The sequence below is a fragment of the Mauremys mutica genome, chromosome 8 (genome assembly GCF_020497125.1).
Source record: "Mauremys mutica isolate MM-2020 ecotype Southern chromosome 8, ASM2049712v1, whole genome shotgun sequence".
Lineage (NCBI taxonomy): Eukaryota > Metazoa > Chordata > Testudines > Geoemydidae > Mauremys > Mauremys mutica.
The window spans coordinates 9,435,677-9,453,273 of record NC_059079.1 but is presented as its reverse complement, the minus strand read 5'-3'; the positions used below and the strand labels follow the sequence as shown (position 1 = coordinate 9,453,273).

Sequence of the window (17,597 nt, the reverse complement as noted above, 5' to 3'; positions counted from 1 at the left end):
GGAGGAAGGCAGGGGGCATGCGTAAGTGACTTGGAGTACTCAGCACTGCTTTCAGGGCTAGGGCAGTTGGACTGCAGAGTCTCATATTCCCAAGGAAAGGTGCCAGATGGAATCTATACCCAGGAGTGTGCCTTAGAGACCCAGAGCTAGAAATGGTGACTGGACTCTGCCCAGACCCAGCTGGCTTGGAAGCAAGTGAGATCCAAAGGCTGGGTGCAATTACAACAGGCTGGTTGACTGACCACTAAGGGAACTCATTGTGGTCTGTAAAAGCAAGTATTGCGCATCGCATCAAAATCTCATTCCCTTGAATGGAAGTCTCTCCATCTGTTCAATAAATAGTCCTGACTGTTTTACTTTGACTGTCCTCTTTGTTTTGCAGAGGTTTATGGCATCATGAGTCCAAAAGTCATCTTTTAACTTTCACTAAGGCTCGTGTGCTTTTAACCTAAAAAAGGGGTTAAATAAACATTATCACTTTCAATATAGTTTGATTCTAAACACCATGGTTTTTCTGGAGTGATCCCTGTTTACACATTGAATTGAATTCTTTACATTTTGTAAAATTCCCTCCTTTCCCCATTTTGGAGTGTGTGTGTGTGTGTGTGTGTGTGTCTAAATCACATTGCATGCAGAGAGCAATTTTTTTTTACTTTCATTGTTTTTATTTTTAATTCTGGCTATTGTTTGGGGGCACACTGTCCATTTGTTGGAAATAATGGCTTTTAGTTGTTAAAGTGACTAGAGGCCATATGCATTGGTAACCTAGCAATGAACATTTATTAGTATAATAACCATGCCTAGTGACTGTTTTTAGCCACAGAACAGTGACTAGTCTTCTGTATCCAACAATTTAATTTTCAGCACATCTGGGTTTCCCAAACGCTATCTCTGTGCTGTCTCCCTGCCTTGCTACCCTGGGAAGATAGACTTGAACAAGATTTCTCAGCTATATGCTTCATAATCCAAATATTAAATATTGTCTTGAGGAGGTTGCGCAGCACAAATACCCATCCGGTGGCATTAACACATTGCTGAAGCTATGCGAGCGTGGACTCCTGGTCTGCTCAGAGATTAATCTGAAAAGACAACGAAACATGAAAAAACATGTGCTGAGTGAGGCACATCTAAAGTAAAGCAGGCTTGTTTCTTATATGATGCCTTTTGAAAGGCACGTTTATTCCTTATCTATTCAGTTTGGCTTGTTTGGTTTTCACTGGATTGTTCTCATGGATTGTGGGGGAGTTGTTATTGTTGCAGGGGAGCAGCATGGTCTTGTGAACTCGAGAAGCAATGGAGGTTTATGGGTATCTGTTGAATGGGCATCAGAAGACCTGATTTCTATTCCCAGTCCTACCTCTGACTTACTGGCCCTGGGAGACTTTGGGCTTGTCAATTTAGTCTGCATTTTCCAAAGGGCCCACTAATTTTGGGTGCCTTCATTTTTGGTTGCCCAATTTGAGATAGTTAGGGCCTGATTATCAGACTCTTGGGTTACTTGAGTAATTATTGTTTAATAAGGGCCCTAATTAAGACAGTAATCCCTGTTGTAGGAAATCTCTTCTGGACCCTATTTTCGTTAAAATGTGTTAAATTCTGCTTCAGCGTTTACAGCAAAACTCTTACAATGGAAAAATTGAATCGGTGTCCCAAATAGACAGCCTCAATGGCCCGAGAGCATGGCTGCTAATAAATATCCATTCAGCGATAAGGCAGAGCACCCAGGGGTTCTGAGTGTCTTCACTCCTAGCTCCATGAGCAGAAGCACGCTGACTTCGCTGTGGAAGCTATGCTGCTGGTGTGAGAGAAGGCTAAGTAAAATACCCTCTCTTTAATAAGTCGATCCAGCTCTGTCTAATTAACACTTCTTAGTGTTAATTGTGAGTCCCTGTTCTGTGTTTTTTCAGGGACAATATTTTCCAAGTATGGGCTCACGAATGTCAAGGCAGAGGCTATAATTCTGCTCTCCTTGCTGTTATAACATTGTGCCAGAGTTATGATAGTCATAAGACAAAGATAGATGTCAATAAACCACAGGAGTAAATAGAATTAAGAAGTAAGAATCCTTTTGACTGAGATCTCTTTATTCCGACAGTGAGTTATGAGTCCTTTGTGTCTGGGGAAGCTGCAATGAAGGTGGCTGTTTCTACTAGGGTAACATGCTGCTCATAACATAATTAACAATTTTATTTTAAGTGGGTAGCTCTTAGTTCAATAGACTTACTATGATGAAGTAACAGAGTTTAAAAAACAACAACAACCCCATAATATGCACAAGTCCACAGGCTACTGTTACTGAAAATGCAATATGATTGGTCAAGTCTTGTGGAGCGGTTTCTAATGAACAGTAGAGATATTCATGATGTAAGGGGGAAAAAACTTAGTAACTTAGCAAACCCATCTACCTTAGTTTTGTAACCTGAGGGGAAGTCTTTGGCTCAGTGAAGGTTACGTTGGAAGCACTATGGGAGCAATGAAGGAAAGCAGGAACACGTTGTGTTGGTGTTAAATGCAATTGTGAAGACAGCAGCACTATAGTATCCATGAAAGATTATTAAGGAAATAGGGATGTAGGGTCCTAATAATAAATGGAGATATCCTATTTCCTAGAATTAGAAGGGACCCTGAAAGGTCATTGAGTCCAGCCCCTTGCCTTCACTAGCAGGATCAAATACTGATTTTGCCCCAGATCCCTAAGTGGCCCTCTCAAGGATTGAACTCACAATTTTGGGTTTAGCAGGCCAATGCGCAAACCATTAAGCTATCCCTATTGTGCCGTTGATGTTTAAGTGGAATTCTAACAGAATATTCCACTTAAAGACTGAAGACACAATATGGTTCATGGGGGGAAAAAGTCTCTCAAGGGACTACCATGCTGCCCAGCAATCTGCTGCATAGCTACGGAGAAATTTCACTTCCGCTAAGTAGAGTGACTAAGTTGACAAAAGGGGAAAAAGACCAGACTGGTGAGATAAGAAACCTGATGTGGGACATGAAAGGGGCCTGCGAAAGATGACCTGGAATTCTTTGGTGGAGCTCACTAGATCATATTCTCTCCTAACCAACCCCCTCTCCCCTCATAAAAAAGACAAACCCAACAACATGGGGGAGGCTTTCATCCTTCAGAGGACATTTATAATGGCTGATGAATTGATTTAGGGTTAAAATAGTAAAGTGCAATTTTTTAAAAATAAAGTATGAAAAAATGCTTTGCCTAGTTAAGAAACTTTGGGTTTTGGATAACGATCTGTTTATCACTTTTCTGTGGGGATGTTCAGAAGAAACTTTCAAATTAGGTGGGCATCAAATCTAAACTGAAAATATATTGTCTAATGCAGTGGTCCCCAACCTTTTCCTCTGGCGGGCGCCAGACGAAGGACCGTGGCAGCGGTCGAGCATCCGCTGAAATGCCACCGAACTTCGGCGGCATTTCGGCGGATACTCAACCACCGGCCAGGACACGGGTGCATTTAGATGCCCCTGCGGGTGCCATGGTGCCCGCAGGCACTGCGTTGGGAACCCCGGTCTAATGCATTTGGTTGTCTTTGGTCTCAATTCTGTACCAATGAAATCATTGGGAGCTCTTCCATTTGTTTCAGTGGGAGCAGAACCAGAGCCTTAGGAAGAATAGCCACAGTCTTTGGAACATATGTGATAATTATAAATGAGTGATAGCTAAACAGTGTTGCTCTAAGGCTGACATTTTCAAAGCTTTGTATGGGGTCTTAACCTCTCCATTCCCTCCGAATCATCACTCATATTCCCAGGTGACTTTAATTGTCTGCATAAAATCTGGACACACACATGCAGATTCAACTATGAAACATGGACCAATTCAGAGGATGGCTTAAAAATGTGGCACTCTTTACTCTAGCACAGATTTTTTGTGTCTTAATAATTAGAGGAATTCACTTTCCTGTTCATTTGGTGCACAGATTTTTTTATACCTCATGGGAATATCATGATATTGTGATGAAATCTCATCCCAAAAGTAAACGCTCAAAATAGTAAACAACAAATATTCTGTAAAAGGAGAAAGCTCTGTTAATGCCAAAAAGTCAATGAACAAGAATATCTTCAATGTCCTCCCTTTCCAATAATTTCTAGTCTAGACCCTTCATTACAAATTTGAACAACGTGCTGCTTTCTTTGTATAGTGTGAGCTCGTCTGTCCCCAAAACCACTTCTGTCTTTCAGACACTTATTTTTACTATGTATTCTCATTTGGTCTGGTTTTTGTTTCACATTTTAATTTTTTTCCCTCAACTACTTGTTTTCAGTTTTGTTTTATCTTAGTGACATAAATGCAGAAGTTTTGCCATACAAAGCAGAGGTGTAGAAAAGTCTCTTCCAGCAAAAAAGTGTGCTTGAGACTATAGAGATGGTCCAGTGGTTGAAATGGTAGCCTGGGACTTGTCTGCAGTTTCCCTACTGGATTTTTTCTAACATGCAGCAGGATCACTCCAGCCTGGGTCATGCAAGATGATCATATGCTCTATTTGTTTGGCTTCCTTTATTTTAGGACTGTTTTGGGGGTTCTGGCCAGTAAGAAATATTTATTTTTCCTTTCTGGCACTCCAAGGATACACATTGTGTAAACGCTAATTGCCATCATCCCCTTAAACAGAGGTACCACAAGCGATAAATTCTGCCATCAGATTCTTTTGTAAACTACAAAGGGAGCTATGCAATATATGAGATCAGAATTTGGCTTCAAGACACAAAAAGCAATACTGGAATTATCCACATAAAATCTATCGGCACACAGGCAAGAACAGCTAAAATCAGATAATGGACCCAAGTTACTGTAGTTGAAGAAAGTTTTCAAACTTGGGTGCCTAAAGCTCAGGCTTAAGACCTGATCCTACAAACAATGCACATGCATTACTTTACACCTGTGAGTAGTCTCATTGACTTTAGTGGGGATTACTCACAACGTAGGTAAAGTTGCTCATGCACATAGGTATTTGTAGGGTTGGCCCCTAAATCTGTATTTAGATACCAAAATGCTGATTTAACCATTTAAATACTGATTTGTCTTCTAGACTGTAAAGTCTTTGAGGCAGGGACTGTTATCTTCGTCTTGAACAGCACTAGGCACACTGCTGACATTAAATATTAGTATGATTAATCTATTACTTGTTAAATAGCAATATAGGCACCCAAGTTTGATTAAACTTAGTTTAATTTTTACAAGGCCGTACAAACAGAGGGCTAGCAAATATGCTGCATTGTTAGAACATGAACAGACTACTCATATACCGATCAGACCCAGCAGATTTGTTGGTAAGTCAGGAGGAATGTGTAACTATATTAAAAGGTTCATTTTTATTAGGTTGCTTGGGACATCTCATGTTTTATTGACATCCAAGATTTGAAAGCCACACTACATAAAAGTTGCTATTCTCATTTTTCTTACATCCATCAATTTTCTTGATAAGGCTGTGCATATAATAAACCAAATGGCCCCTTCTGTTTTCAGAAATGGATCACAGGTTAGAAGTGAGGAATTGCAAAGGCTAGGCAGAATTTTGTAGTTAGTCGTATTTAAAGGGCCACCATGAAATCAAAACCTAGTTACAGTAGAACCTCAGCCTTATGAACATCAGAGTTACGAACTGACCAGTCAACTGCGCACTTCATTTGGAACCAGAAGTACACAATTAGGCAGCAGCAGAGAAAAAAAAATACAACACAGTATTGTGTTAAACATAAACTCCTAAAAACAAAAGGAAAGCAGGATTTTTCTTCTGCATAGTAAAGTTTCAAAGCTGTATTAAGTCAATGTTCAGTTGTAACTTTTGAAAGAACAACCATAACGTTTTGTTCAAAGTTATGAACAGCCTCTATTCCTGAGATATTCGTAACTCTGAGGTTCTACTATAATCAAAGCCAACAAATTGCCCTGTCTCCTTTATACTTGTATGGTTTTATAACCATAAGTTTCCTATTTTCTTGAGAAGTTTTTCTCTTCTCTTTTGCTGTGTGAATGTCCACGTATACAACAGGGAGAACTGAATATAGTGAAAGTGAGTACCAACTAAATGCTGTCAAATACACAACAAGCACACTGAAAAAAATGGGGGAGGGGAAATACTTCCCCGTCTAATCTCTTTACATTTATAATAGCCTTACATGGTACTTGTAACAATAGCAGGTAGAACACTTTCAGACAGAAATGACACTGTCTCTTTAAAGAATAGAGAAGAGATTGGATTAAACCAAAAACCCTGTAAACTTAGGGGGCGTTTGGATCTGAGCATTATGGTTTAGATTCATCCCCACTACTTTATTTTATTTCTTTGAATTTTTAAAATACTACAATAGGTACCCATCCAGCGTGCTCAGTGTATTCAATGAAGTGTTAAATGTACGTAACAATGCCAAGAAAAATTGTATTTGAACTTTAAAGTATCATATCAATTGCACTGAATGCATCATATCATGGAAAACTATATTTAAAGACTAGAGAATAATATATTTAATATATGAAACAAAATCAAGAAAAAGAGCTCCAAAAGTTATTGAGTTGCCTAGATATTTTTCTTCTGTCTCTCTTGGGGACAGAGGGAAGATCAGATGCTAATTGTCACATCTGTCTTTAATAGAATCACTGTAGAATCTATCCGGTTTCCTCACCTCCTCACCTTTCTTTCTTAACCGTACAGACTCTCCATCTAGGTTAAGTAGCAGGCACCTCTGGTTGCATGTAGTACAATCTGATTGAGTGGGCAGCAGATTTTTTTCTGAGGTATTTAGGTGCTTAAAGATGCAGATAGATGTCTAGTGGGATTGTTCAAAAGGATTTCATTGGTTCAGTGCACAGATACTTATGAAACCCTACTAGGAATCTATTTGTGTACCTAACCCCAATGAAATCCCTTTGAACAATCCCACTAGGCATCTATCTGCATCATTAGGCACCTTTTGAAAATCTGGCCCTGACTTCCTTCAATGTGTTCCTCTAGTTCTGGGTCCCAGTCACCAGGTACTGGTAGAGGATGCTTTAACATGTTCAGGCAACAGCTGCTGTCCCAGCAATGAGTGAGCTGAGTGGCTGCGAGAGTGCAGGGGAGTTGGACTCGTAATGAGGGTTTTTCCCCTTACCTCCCTTTGTTTCAATAGTGATATCTGCAGCGTCACAGTTGCTCCTGCACATGCTGATGGCCTGGCTGTAATGTTTGCAGTGGGGGCGCACAGACTGAGTGGGGTCGCTCTTCCAAATAAGCACAGCTGTCTTGATGGTTTGGTGGTGGCTCTTCACTGCAGGGAAACCCCACTCCTGAGGGGGCCTCCTTGTCCGGGGCGGGGTCAGCCACAGCAGATACTGTTCAAGGGGGAGAAAAAAGTCAGATGTGTTCCCACTGTGGGTGCTTAAGAACCAATCTCCTGCCTGCTCTGTCTTGATTTTAAGACCCCCATGGCACTTTTCATAAGATCAGGGGTTTGCTCTAGTGTCTTTGGCTGAAATTTCTCCTCCCCCAGGCACTGATGGTGCAGTTTGCTATATATTAAATGGCTGCAGCTGCCCCCCCGCCCCCTTCTCAAAAGTGGCTGCCGTGCAGAGGAGATGACAACCCAGAAAATCTGCAGATCGTCCCTTAGACTCCACAAAGCTTCTCCTGGGGAAGCAAGTGGAGAGGTAGAGGGAGCTTTCCTCATTTTGTCATACCCCCACCCCAAGCAACCTTGTTGGGACTCCACTACAAAGTTAGTAGTGCTGGAGTCTGTGTACACTTCTGGCTTGTTGAACCTCATCCTCCAGGATTCGTGGCTGGTTGGGGAAGACCTGTCAGCTAGCACAAATCCAGTACTGGAGGGGTTCTGGAGTGAGCCAGGAAGGAATGTATGTAGATAGTTGTGGCCTCTGCAGATCTTGGGGAGGGGATCAATGGGGCTTGGGGGCTTCACTGTGCAATGGGGGAACCAATGTAAATTAAGTGTCTGTCCCCTCCACCAAAGGTGCTGGAACAATGCTTATAGTGGGGGTGTTGAGAGCCATTGAACCAAACTGTAAACCCTGTATATAATGGAAACCACTTCAAGACAAGGGGTGCTGCAGCACCCATAATTCCAGCACCTATGCCCTCCACCCTGCAGAGTCTGATCTGTTGTGAAGGAGCCGATCTGGGATGGGGAGAGCTGGCCCTCTTCTCAAGCTCATGGATTGGGTTTAGGGTTGCCAACTTTCTAATCTCACAAAACCGAACACCGTTTTCCTGCCCCTCTCCCACCCGTTACCCAAAGGCCCCGCCCTCCCCTGCCCCTTCTCTGAGTCCCTGTCCCCCTCTCACTCCACCCTTTCCCTCCATCACTTTCCCTCCCCCACCCTCACTCACTTTCACCGGGGTGGGGCAAGGGATCTGGTGTGGGAGGGGGTTCTGACCTGGGTAAGGGGGTTGCAGTGTGGGAGGGGGTGAGGGCTCCAGCTGGGGGTGTGGGCTATGGGGTGGGGCTAGGGATGAGGGGTTTTGGGTGCAGGAGGGGCTCTGGGCTGGGGCCAAGGGGTTTGGTTGTGGGAGGGTGCTCAGGACTGGGGCAGTGGGTTGGGATGCGGGAGGGGGTGCGGGCTCTGGGAGGGAGTTTGAGTGTGGGAGGGGGTTCTGACCTGGGGCAGTGGGTTGGGGTGCGGGAGGGGGTGTGGGCTCTGGGAGGGAGTTTGGGTGTGGGAGGGGGTTCTGACCTGGGGCAGTGGGTTGGGGTGCAGGAGGGGGTGTGGGCCCTGGGAGGGGGTTCTGACCTGGGGCAGTGGGTTGGGGTGCGGGAGGGGGTGCGGGCTCTGGGAGGGAGTTTGGGTGTAGGAGGGGGTTCTGACTCAGGGCAGTGGGTTGGGGTGCAGGAGGGGGTGCGGGCTCTGGGAGGGAGTTTGGGTGTGGGAGGGGGTTCTGACTCAGGGCAGTGGGTTGGGGTGCAGGAGGGGGTGCGGGCCCTGGGAGGGAGTTTGGGTGTGGGAGGGGGTTCTGACCTGGGGCAGCGGGTCGGGGTGCGGGACGGGGTGCGGGCTCTGGGAGGGAGTTTGGGTGTGGGAGGGGGTTCTGACTCAGGGCAGTGGGTTGGGGTGCAGGAGGGGGTGCGGGCTCTGGGAGGGAGTTTGGGTGTGGGAGGGGGTTCTGACTCAGGGCAGTGGGTTGGGGTGCGGGAGGGGTGTGGGCTCTGGGAGGGAGTTTGGGTGTGGGAGGGGGTTCTGACCTGGGGCAGCGGGTCGGGGTGCGGGAGGGGGTGCGGGCTCTGGGAGGGAGTTTGGGTGTGGGAGGGGGTTCTGACCCAGGGCAGCGGGTTGGGGTGCGGGAGGGGGTGTGGGCTCTGGGAGGGAGTTTGGGTGTGGGAGGGGGTTCTGACCTGGGGCAGTGGGTTGGGGTGCAGGAGGAGGTGTGGGCTCTGGGAGGGGGTTCTGACTCAGGGCAGCGGGTCGGGGTGCGGGAGGGGGTGTGGGCTCTGGGAGGGAGTTTGGGTGTGGGAGGGGGTTCTGAGCTGGGGCAGTGGGTTGGGGTGTGGGAGGGGGTGTGGGCTCTGGGAGGGAGTTTGGGTGTGGGAGGGGGTTCTGACTCAGGGCAGCGGGTTGGGGTGTGGGAGGGGGTTTGTGGGGCAGGGTCTGGCTGGACAGCGTTTACCTCAGGTGGCTCCCAGTCGGTGGCGCAGCAGGACTAAGGCAGGCTCCTGGCCTGGCTCCGTGCGGCTCCCGGAAGTGGCCAGCATGTCCAACTCATAGGTGGAGAGGCCGGGGGCTCTGTGCACTACCTGTGCCCGAAGGTGCTGCCCCTGCAGCTCCCATTGGCTGCAGTTCCCGGCCAATGGGAGCTGCAGAGCCAACGCTTGGGGCGAGGCCAGCACACGGCGCCTCCCTGGTCCCTGTGCCTAGGAGTTGGACATGCCGGCCACTTCCGTGAGCCACGCAGAGCCAGGGCAGGCAGGGAGACTGCCTTAGCCCTGCTGCCCCGCCGACCAGACTTTTAACAGCTCTGTGCTGAGAGGAGCTGCCAGAGTCCCTTTTTGACAGAGCGGTTCTGGTCAAAAACTGGACACTTGGCAACCCTAATTGGGCTGCTGGCCTTGAAACCTTGTGCCCTGGTCTTACAGTGACAGCTGTGCTTGCTCTAGCCATTGTCATGTGGCCCTGAAAGCCAGTGTCTGGCCCCAATTTGGCTGTTCCCCTTTATGCCCAAATCAAGCTTTGTCATTGCACTACACAAATTAAATTTCCAGATGTGGCTCAGGCATGGGCAGGAGGCAAGATCACACTGATATAGCCAGGAGGGGGCCGGGGACAGGGGAAGCACTGGCCATGGGTAAAGTACAGCAGAGGAAGAGGAAGCACCAAAGGTCCACTGACTAATTCTGTTGATTTCAATTGGAGTTAGGTGCCTAAATACCTCTGAGGACCTGGGGTAAAGAGATTAAGCAAGAGCCTGGGAGAGTGCATGGCCACAAGCTTGCGGTGAGAGGGGAAGCAGGCGGAGCAGTACATATGGACACTACAAAATACAAATTACTGACTGGGTTATCAGGTTTCAGTAGACTGTAGCCATTAAGCTGCACGGGGAGTCATCCCGCATGGATCTGCTGTAATCATTCTTAAGTTTATTATTTATTATTCACCTGGGTTAAAAATAATTTAAATATTACAGCTCCTATACGAGCGCAAGACACTGACTGTCTTAGGCCATTTGATTATGGGCTAGACCATAGTTTGTAAACCCCAGTATTGCCAACCCCAAATGTTCCCCAAATCAGGCCCCGAAACATCATGAGATTGCCTTAAAAATCATCAGAGTAAAAACAAAAATTGGTCTTTTATTTGCCTTCTGGCTTTTGAGCCTCTAGGGTTCACATCTGCAAGCATTCAGCTTACCACAAAATGCTGAGATTCTCATGTAATGACGAGTCCAGGAGCAGGGGCTTTAAGACAAAGACCAAGTATTGCAAAACATGCAATCAAATCACAAGAGTTGGTGGCCATGCTGGCCATAATGGAGAGGGGCAGCACTGGATGGGCTGAATCAGTCTGTGTTCCTCGTGGAGCTCCAAGGACGTGCCTGCTTTAGAGGCACTTCTGTCATCTTGCAGCATGTGCTCTTGGGAGGAGGGCAGGCCCGTAGCCTTGTTTTCACTCCTTCCCTCCGTGCAGTCTTTTGATCAGTGCTTGCTGGGTGCATTGTCTCCTCTCTTCCAGGGAACCACGCCCAGCTCTGAGCAGCTGTAACAGGGTAGGGGCAGAGGGTGAAGGGAACTTTCTGCCTTTCATTGCTGTGCATGGATTGGGCACACTCTGTGCTGAATTTACCTCCTCCCCCACCCCAGAGCCGCTGGCTTCAATAGCAAACTTCTTCACCCAGTTTTAACTCATCGAGTGCCACATGCTTCTCTGGAAGGCGGCGGCTAAAATAATCATCTTGGGATATGTTGTCATTGGATTGTGGTATGGAGCTTGCACCTGAGCACCTCAGTCTGTTATGGGTTTATCCTCAAAGCCACTGTGAGGAAAGGCAGTGCTACCCTCACTATTGCACAGCTGGGATCTGGAGCGCTTACCTGGAGCACTCAAGCAACTGGCACGGGCTAGAGTTGTTCTGTGACACTGCTCAAAGGCCTACATCCATAAAGGTATTTAGGCTCCTCATTTCCTTTGAAGTCAGTGGAAGTTAGGAGCCTAAATATTTTGAAGACCTGGGCCCAATCTATGCTAGTTCCTCAGTGAGCGTGAATACGCCAGAGAAACTGCCCGAATCAGTGAAGTGAGAGATGGGAATACCTGAGGTGACCTCTCTGTAAGGAATGGTCCTGCATCAGCAGTCTAGTTTTAAATAATATTGGCCTGCGGCTCTCTGTGAAGGAGAGATACTGGATGTGTACTCCTCTGCCTCTTGTCCCATTTGTTAAGGGACTTGCTTTAGCAGTGTCTTGGTTCTGCTGCCACAGTGTGGTCATAATCAGTCAGTTGCTTCAGATCTTCCCATTTTCAGAATTTTTGTTCAAGCTCGGTGAGTTGTAGGAAAACAGCAGGAAGGGTCAACAGTAACAGAGACAGCTGATGCTCCACCTCGCTAGTAAGCCACTGGCCATGACTTCCCTTTCCTACACCAGTATAAATTGAACTCACCAGGAGTTCTTATTTGTTCCACAGTAGCATCAGTCAGAAGTAGGACTCCACTGCACTGCTGGGCACTCCTCAAACAAGTTTTTAAAAAAAAAAGACAGTTCCTGCCCCAGAGATCTCACAAACTATGATTATGATGATGCACCAATTAAAAGAAACAGAGACATGGGAATGGGATGACAGGATAACAGTAAAATTCATGACTGAAGTGCTCCCAGGACTGGGGCCTTGATAAAGAGTTGTAGTCAAGTAAGCTGCTTGAAATAGAAGCAAAAAGAAAAAAAATATAGTAGTTCCTCATTAATTTGGACTTCTCTAACTTGAATGCCTGGAATTTACACACCCACAGGTGGTGGCTTCTCCATTTCTCAGCAATGATTTAAAAGTTGTGATGAGTTCTCATGGTTGTGCTGAGATGTCTTCGTTACTTTTGCAAAGCACGCTATGGAACATTTGCCAATGTGCTGCAAAGTCTTGCCATAAATAGCTGAAAATGGAAATACAATTGTCTGGAGGACCAAGTGTTTTATGATGCGATAACCTTGATTTTTTAAATTGTACTCGTTCATTTATATGCCATTTCACATAATTTAGTAATTTCCAATGGGTCTTCCAGCCAAGTTCGTCTGTAGAAATAAATCATGACATGTCCCAAAGCAAACGATAAGGTAAAAGTGCACAACTCACAGGTCTGCTCCTGCATCCCTTGCTTACTCAAAATTTCCACTGACTTCAAGGAATGCGGGGTCAAGCCCCAAATATTTGTAAGGAAATTGAGTTGAAAAAAAATGTGCCTTAAGCCCCAAAATTTTAAAAGTAAAATGAAATTGATGTAGAGAATGCAAGATAATAGGAGTGCAGCCACTATTTTATTAACACAATATGAAAAGCAACCTAGATGACAAAAACATCTGGTCTGCAGTTCTTGATGCTTATCATTGTGGTGTATTGAAAACTTTTTAAAAAATCACAACCTGTCAATTTAAACCCTAATGGTTTTCCTAATGGTTTTGCAGGCTAGGGTGCTGTGTAGAAAAGTGTGCAATCAGTCAGTTCTGCAGAGAGCCAGCCTAGAGTAACGTGGGGTGAGTTATGCCTCTCTGGTTAGGGAGCAGTCTGCTTTGTCTCTCTCTGTTTTGGTTCTTGTATGTTACCATTCTGAATTCTAAGAAATACAGTTGTTACACTGAAACCTTCCAGCAAGAGTATCGTATGCTTGTTATCTAATTTCTCTGTGAGTATGCTGTGAACATAACAATCATAATTCAGGAAACAATAAAACCCACACAAATGATAACTGGCAGAAAACCCTGTAGCAGTGAACATAGCTAGGAGACCTTGGGTTTAGTCTCAACTCCACCACTCACCACCTGTGACCCTAGGCAAATCACTTGATCATGCTATACCTGTTTCTGCTTCCTTTCTTTGTTTGTTTGGTTTATTTATCCTGTAAGTGGTGTGGGGCAGGGACTGCCTCTTGCTGTGTGTTAATATAATAATTGGAGATATACCAATCTCCTAGTACTGGAAGGGACCTTGAAAGGTCATTGAGTCTAGCCCCCTGCCTTCACTAGCAGGACCAAGTACTGATTTTTGCACCAGATCCCTAAGTGCTCCCCCCACCCAAGGATTGGGCTCACAACCCTAGGTTTAGCAGGCCAATGCTCAAACCACTGAGCTATCCCTCCTCCATGTCTAGCAGAATGGTGTTTAGCAGAATGGAGTCCCAGTCTTGGTTGTGCTCTATAGGGGCTAATGTAGCACAGCTAACAATGATAGCTAGCCTATGTAAATGCTGAAGGCCAGAGATCTGTGGAGGGAGTTGTCTCCTGACATTCTGGTTGAAGAGCCAGAGCAGGCTGATGCAGGGGAACAGTGGAGGGGCTGGCCTGCTGATGTCTTCACACTGGGGAGCCGGACCCAGGGGAATGGTGAGAGCTGCCTGGCAGTGAGAGATGAGCAGGTGAAAGCTGCTAGAGACCAGGAGCCTGTAGGGAGTTCCCTGATTGGGAATCAAACGTCAGCTGCAGTGATGAGAGAGCATTGATTCCTGACCACTAGGCAGGGCTTGAGTTGTGCCGGAAAACTGCGGGATGCCATTTTGTCACTTTCTTTGGGAGCTGGAACTGCCTTCGGGCACTGTCACTTATGATAGGGAGGCGGGGGGGGTGTCATTGGCTGATAGTTTATATCTCCCCCTCACCGCCCAAGTGGGTCAAGGAGCTAGTGGCCCTCCCCACCAGCCTGGAGCTTCCGGCTAGGGCATGGTCCCTTTTGACTCCAGCTGGAGCTGTTTGGTAGCGGTGGGTGCCTCTCACTTACTTGCTCCATCCTGGGTAGCGGGAAGGGTAAGAGTGCTCCACCCACCACTGGGATGTGTTGGGGACTCAGCCAGTGTTGCTGGTGAGCCTGTGGGGTGTTGGAACACGGCATAGCCCTCAGTGAACAGCACTACGGGGCACAGGGTAAGGCGGGTGCAGCGCGTGGAACCTGCACTCCCCAGATGAAGAGGAAGCTGTGCCAGGTTACATTACTCTCACTTGTGAGTGACAGTATTGGAAGGACCAGACGTGTGGTCTGGAACTTCACCTGGCAATTGAGCACTGACACTAGACCACCAGGGAGCTGCCTACACATGCTTGTTAGGTCTTGCTTTAATGACTTAAGGGCAGAGACTGTATCGCTCGGTGTCTGATTTAATATTAAGGCCCCACTGTGTTAAGTGCTGTACAATCAGCTCAGCTTTCATTGAAATCAATGTGATTTTTGTTTTTACCTGAATAGAGGCTGCAGGGTCAACTGCTCAGTGAACATGAGGATTTGAATTATACTTGAGAGTGGGGTGAAATAAAAATAAATTTGGAGTGAACGCTTGCAAACCTAGCTGGCTGTACTCTTGTATTCACATACAGGAGAAACAGAAATCCCTGCCAGGAGCAGGCCTGCTGGCCGTGCCCACCAATGGGAGTTTTGCCTTAGTAAGATAAGGAAGATTTGGTCCATAATTTTCAAAACCACCTAACGAGTTAAATGTGAAGGCTCAGCCCCATGCTAACGGGTTTATGCCAGACCTTAATTATAATTGTAATGGAGTTTTTGAGGGGGTGGTAAGATACTCAACATACATTTTGAGGCTATGTGTGGGTTGCAGAATGGAGAGATTAGTTTATGAAGCAAACTAGTTTGTAGGTACCTATTTGCTTTTTTGACCCAGTAAGCCTTGAGGACTCTAGTTCTACAGTGCAAAAGTCAGGGGCTTGTAGAGCTATTATGCAGCTGTTTGACATGAGTGATGATAAAGTATCAAGTTAACCCATAGATCAAGAAAGAGCAGGGCCGGCTCCAGGGGTTTTGCCGCCCCAAGCAGCCACCAAAAAAAAAAAAGAAAAAAAAAAAAAAAGCCGCAGTCGCGATCTGCAGCAATTCAACGGGAGGTCCTTCATTCCGACTGGGAGTGAGGGACCCTCTGCCGAATTGCCGCCGAATAGCTGGCCGTGCCGCCCCTCTCCGGAGTGGCCGCCCCAAGCACCTGCTTGCTAAGCTGGTGCCTGGAGCCAGCCCTGAGAAAGAGATCTTGGAGTCATTGTGGATAGTTCTCTGAAACCATCCACTCAATGTGCAGTGGCAGTCAAAAAAGTGAACTGAATGTTGGGAATCATTAGGAAAGGGATAGATAATAAAATAGAAAATATCATATTGTCTCTATATAAATCCACGGTATGCCCACATCTTGAATACTGAATGCAGATCTGGTCGCCCCATCTAAAAAAATATATATTGGAAAAGGTTCAGAAAAGAGCAACAAAAATGATTAGGGGCATGGAACAGCTGCCATATGAGGAGAGATTAATAAGACTGGGACTTTTCAGCTCGGAAAAGAGATGATTAAGTGGGGATATGATAGAGGTCTATAAAATCATGACTGATGTGGAGAAAGCAAGTAAGGAAGTGTTTTTTACTCCTTCTCATAACAAAAGAACTAGGGGTCACCAAATGAAATTAATAGGCAGCAGGTTTAAAATGAACAAAAGGAAGTATTTCTTCACACAGCGCACGGTCAACCTGTTGAACTCTGCCAGAGGATGTTGTGAAGGCCAAGACTATAACAGGGTTCAAAAAAGAATTAGATAACTTCATGGAGGATAGATCCATCAATGGCTATTAGCCAGGATAGGCAGGGATGCAAAACCATGCTCTGAAGTGTCCTTAGCCTCTGCCAGAAGCTGGGAATGGGCAACAGGGGATGGATCACTTGATGATTCCCAGGTCTGTTCATTCCCTCTGGGGCACCTGGCACTGGCCACTGTCTGAAGACAGGATATTGGGCTAGATGGGCCATTGGTCTGACCCAGTAAGGCCGTTCTTGTGTTCATAGCATGAAGCTATTGCATGGGATGCTGGCATGATAAAAGTGATGGGGAAATGCTGGACTACCCTGTCTCTCTGTGCAGTTCCTGTGTACAGATCATAAATTCGTACAATACCTTCTGCTTGTAGCCCTCTCCCCATTTAAGAAAGCAGCTTCCACAGACAGCAGCACAAAAGCAGGGAAAATGAAATGGAGACGACCTGCCTTTCCTGTACGTGACACACAGAGAGGCTGTGGCTTAGCTTCCTCAGGCTGAGTCACTCAGCCTGAGTGACATGCCCACCTGGGCAGCTGCAGGCCCCAGATGGGCTGCATGTAGCTGGAACTGCGCTGAGGTGCACTGAGCCCTGGAAGGGACAGGGTTTGTGGAGACAGAGCGAGCTGGCTGCAGGGAGTTGGGTTGTTGAAGCGCTGGTGGGGAAGCAGCTCGCTGCACCAGCTCCATAAAGAAGAGACTGATCCCTAAGTCTCTGCTGCACCCACTAGGCCTCCTTTGCACTAGGAGCCAGGAAACAGCCGGGGTTAGATGCCGCTAGATACCTGCTCGAACCTAACGGGAGAGCTCTTGGCTTCCTGGGAAGGGATGCTAGCTCTTCTCATTGAAATCTAACTCCACCCACCAGCAAACACCTGGGAGGAGATTTTGGAGGCATTTTGTTGTTTTTACTCAGTTTGTGGGTATTTAGTATACGATTTATTGTTGTGGATGTGTTGGCCACTCATTTGTTTGACATTCTTGATTCCCTTGCCTTATCTGTGGTCCTTGATTTCCTCTACTTATATGTAAGCAGAGTCAGGATGAGCTCTACCCTGACATCTGGTGGTGAATTATGGCGAGTGTGGAAAAGAATTTCAGGGGGATGATCTTGTTTGCATAGGCACACCCACCCCGCCTAGCATAGCCCATGGCAGACTAGAATGGTCACTTTGACACCTGTGGGATCCTCAATTTCTCTGTTATTGGGGCAGGAGGAATAAAGTGTTGTTACCCTGGTTATGTGAATGAGGGACTATGAACCTGTTTTATGACAGAGGATCTCACCATCAGCTAAGTAGCACTCGCTAGACAAGGGACATGGGTTCCAATTCCCAGTGAAGGGGGGGGGAGAGAGAAAATGATGTATGTACCTGATG

The 17,597-nt window shown here is 46.4% G+C and overlaps 1 protein-coding gene across 5 annotated transcripts in view; it reads left to right on the top strand.

Annotated features, from left to right (window-relative positions):
- The window catches only part of DMRTA2 (DMRT like family A2), a 94,338-nt gene that overhangs the window by 15,518 nt on the left and 61,223 nt on the right, over positions 1 to 17,597 (top strand). The gene's annotated exons all lie outside the window — the stretch shown is intronic.